Genomic DNA, 4,564 nt, shown 5'->3' on the forward strand with positions numbered 1-4,564 from the left:
CATTTTGCTCAATCGAGCATAGCCTATGGCCAGTACACTTACCACGACGGCGTGGTAAGCGTCGTTGACGAACGATATTCCATCAGTTGTCGACATTTTTTTTATAACATGATGTGAGGGTTTACTTCTAATTGAGAGGTGGGTACAGGTGCCCGTGGTGGTGGTGGTGGTGATGTTTTCGGGTTGAATTTGTACGGTGATGACAGTGGTGATGCATGTTGCAGTCGTTATGGCATAACAATTCCATTGACGAGTTTTTTTCCTCTTTTTAGCTAACTGGCCTTTGCGACCGGCAGCTACTTTTTCAGGGATCCTTTTTTCTTCTGGTTATGGTATAAATCACTTCTTGTTGTTGTTGTTCCTCCACCGTCATCGTCTGCCGTTGCTCGTGGGCAGCCTCCTCCGATGACATCGTTATGTACTATGTCGTTATCATTATTTTCTTCTTTAAATTGGCAATGCTTTGTCGTGATGATCGCCGCGGTCAACAGAGCTAAAAATATGACGTACCTGTGGTACGGCACACAGCTGACGGCGCTCAAAGCGTGTTAGATGAATGGATCTTTCTCGAGATCTTCCCACAGGTACAGTCAATGTTCTGGTGAAATGGGAAGGAAGTATGAGGCTATGCCGGTGTAGATCTGTATCATGGTTTTCTTCTTTTCGGCGCCGAGTCTGGCTTCGTATCTCACGTACAGCTTGTCGATTTCTTCGACCAACATTTTGGGAATTTTATCGGGAATGTGGTCGGCCCCACCCAAATATTGTTTGGCTTTGCCGCCAACCTCGAGCGCCACCAGTCTTTCCAGCTTGTCGTTTTTATTATTGTCATTGTCGTCAACCGACATTGGTTTGAGAAGTTCGTCATACTCCATCTTATAATATGTCAAGCAATGTTTAAGTCCAATTAAAATAAAATCTGATGTACACGAAACACATCGAGATGAAAGTCAAGTTGCACACGACCAGAATTTCGAACATCGTCAACCAAAATATTCATTCGCTGGCTTAAATTTTGCTAGAATATTGCTAGAATTTTGCTTAAGCTAGCAGACTTTATACTCCACGGGTTGGTCAGTTTTCAGCAAGAGTTTGACGTGTTTCGTTTTGGCGAGCTGTTTCTTCACTCTTTCTTGTTCTTGTTTGCTCGGGATCGCGTCGTTTTCTCACAAGCACTCCTCAAACGAATCCCTGTCCTTCAAGTGAAACAGGGTGACCCATCGCGTCTGTTCCTGTAAGTCTTTCAGCACCGAGTTGAATTTCTGAGTCAGCACCAAACGCTGTGCTTCGTGTGTCGGCCCAACGAGGCCAGATACGACAGCGTGTCTCGTTTTTTAAACATCTCCTTGTTGGTGCTGCAGTCATCCAGGAAAAACAGCGTCGATTCTCCTTTCAGCCCAACCAGTCCTGCAGACGAGTTCCAGGATCGATTTTGTGCACGTCCGGGTCCGTCATCACCCATGCTCTCTCCGTGTACATCTTGTTCACCCGTAAAGTCGGGCAGAGAATGACGATGTGGCGCAGTGGGAATCGCGAGGTAAATCAATAAATGGCGTGCACGAATCTTCCATTGTCTATATTTAGTTGCGCGTCCATAATCACGTACACATATAATTTTAATTTACCGCCGCGATTTTGAGCTGTTGCTGTTGTCGATGCGACGTCCGCTGCCATGTAGTCTGTCATCGTCCGTGGATCACATGTCCAGCCACAGCAGGTAATACTTAAACAGGTATTTATGGAGCGTCACATAGGGCAAACCCATGTCTTTGACGACTTCGTTGACTTCAGACGAGTTTTGCTTGATGACCGATAGTTTTTATCTTGTCCCACTGCTGGTCAGCTTGCATGCCTTGACTGAACAGGTGGTTGGGCACGCCCTCAAGGGTCACTTTCACTTTCAAGTGAGTTCGCTGTCCCTTCGGAAGGGCTCGTATTCAGCCACAGGAATGATCAAGATGCCTTTCATCGATTTAGCCGGCACGTTCAGGTTAATGTTCCACAACGTGTCGCTCTTGTCCTTGACGATCGTCCGGTGTCGCAGCACGCGGTCGTACAGGATGGACAGCTTTCCTGAGTACTTGTGGCGATTCTGACGGGCCAGTTCCGTGCTTGTGACCATGTCGAACTCTAGCGAGATGTTGTCTACGACGTAGCTGGCCTCGGTGTCGTCAGGCATTAAGATAACTTTGCTGTAGTTGTTGAACATGAGTTCGTATTCCAGCCTGTCGCCCAGCGTGGTGCCCCTCGAGCAGCTCAAAGTCGAGCGGTATGCAAAACTGATTCCTGTATGCCTCGGCAGCGGCTTTTTCTCCTTTCTTTATTTGGCTGAGCTAGTCTGCCATGTAAACTTTTCCCACAGATAGGTCGTCCGAAACATTCTTATTCCATGTAATTCCTGGATACACCATGTCATCGTGTTCATTTGAGGTTCTCCAAAGGTCCGCGTAACAGTAAAACACATCACTGTCGTCGATGCTGAGCACCTCGTTCCCGCTGATTTTGATGGTGGTTTTCTTGACGATGGCACGATCCAGGTTGTTCACGATCGTGCATTTGTCGTTCGTGGACTCCAATGTGATGTGAAAAGCCAGTCAAATCGTGCCTGTGACAATGACATCGTTTGCGCATAGGTTGGGGAATCGAACCAGCAACGTTGGGTTTTGATCGATCATGCTCAGATTGTTGGTGATGGTCACCGACTGACGCACGGCTTTGACACCGAGTAGCTCTCTCGATTTTCGGAAAGGATCTAACTTTCGCCCCATTGTTTACAATATTTTTAGTTTAACATAAAATTTTAAAAATGGCGAATATTCCCATGGATAATTTAGATGTACACCAGCTGAACGACGATGATGTAGCAGACATCTCGTTCATGGGGGACACCGCGGGCAACGAGCTTTTAAAGCAGGTTGTGGATGAATATTACGATGCTTTAAAGCGCGAACCATTGGGTCACGACTATCCGAAGTTCAAAAGTGACAACGAAGGGACGCTGCGATTGAAAGCTCATCCGGAGGTCGATCTCATGAACAAACACACGAGAAAACTGCTCACCCTGTCAACGCTAGCCATGGTGATAGTCAACTGATACATGACGAATTAAACTTGCGAGATTATGACGGCGCACGACCAAAGCAACTTCCCCCGAAGGTCGTCCAAGATCTGCAAAACGTAATCACCGAACTCGGTGGTGGTGCAGAAGTGCTCCAGCGCGCCAAGGAAGCATTAGATGAAATCGAAAAAATATGGGACACGTACTCGAACGAACCCTTGCCAGGATTCGAATTTTCTCTCAGTAAACTTCGGGGTCTAGACGAAGCCTTGAAAAACGTGCGCGGAGAAGTCGTGAACAACATGGGTAAACTGAACGAAATCGACGAGCACATTGCTCGCGAGAAAAGAAACGACAAAGCCACGAAAAACATCATCGACGTCCTGGTTCAAGCCCAACTTTGATCACTTGACGATTTCGTTGTTGTAGCCCACCACTCTGTTCACCCTCAGTCGCATGTCACTCAAAGCCATGTACACTCTCGCACCAAACACATAGTCGACTTTTGACCGGGCTTATTCCAGTGCGTTTTCAGAGCGTTCGATGGCACTCGGTAGATCGACCGGTCTAGCAATGGCATCCTGGACGTTAGCCATGAACTGTTTCTGCACGTCGTAAGCCGTCCCTTCACGAAGCCCGATGCTGGAACGCGTTTACGTCTGAGCGCCCAGCACGGCCCACAAATACGTTCGAATCTAATCGTTCAATCTGTTAACACCGGCACGAGTAAACCCTTTTGAGGTGTTCAGCATGAACATTTTCCAATCGTTCGTGGGTCCCTGCTTAAACCTCCAAACGGTAATCCTTGCTGTCGTCGAAAGCCATGTAATCGTCATTCCACTCGTTTGTCTTGACGTAATGATAAGACTTGTAACCCCATCGATCGTGGGCGCTGATTTCTTTCAGGATACGTCTGATCTGGTAGTACGCCTGAAAATAGAACACGGACTGACTCAGCAGCGTGTCGCGATGAGTGTCATCGTTCAAGGCCACGCCACACCCGGTGGTTGCGCACCACACAGCGAAATTGAATTGAACTCATCGGGTTGTGGAACCAAGCGTGCACCCATGAATCGAGTTTGAAAGTGGGAACTATCTTTTGCATCCACCACGATCTTCGGTTGCGTGAAATCAACAGCACTTTTCATCGCTTTAAGGATAAAATACTCCCGGTGTAGCCATATTGAAAGTATATGACAGTGTCTTGCATACGTGTAACATATACGTCAAGCTACCGGGAATCATGAGCGGCAGGCCCATTCCACTGCTGCACATCATCGATAACATGTCTGGTCAGCTCGAAGTCGAGCTTTGCGCATCACCTACTATACGCAATGGGCCAACACCGATGGACACAAATACAGGCTGTTCGTAAATGACAACCGCAACATATTAACATACGGCTACTACAGCGTGTGCTATATCAACGAAGAAATATTCAAACCCGTGGGAGCCGAACTCAAAATGAATGACTCGAACGGCACGGTCGTGTTGGTCAACAATGGA

This window comes from Haliotis rubra, unplaced genomic scaffold, assembly GCF_003918875.1.
Source record: "Haliotis rubra isolate DU_JTF1 unplaced genomic scaffold, ASM391887v1 Scf1927, whole genome shotgun sequence".
Lineage (NCBI taxonomy): Eukaryota > Metazoa > Mollusca > Gastropoda > Lepetellida > Haliotidae > Haliotis > Haliotis rubra.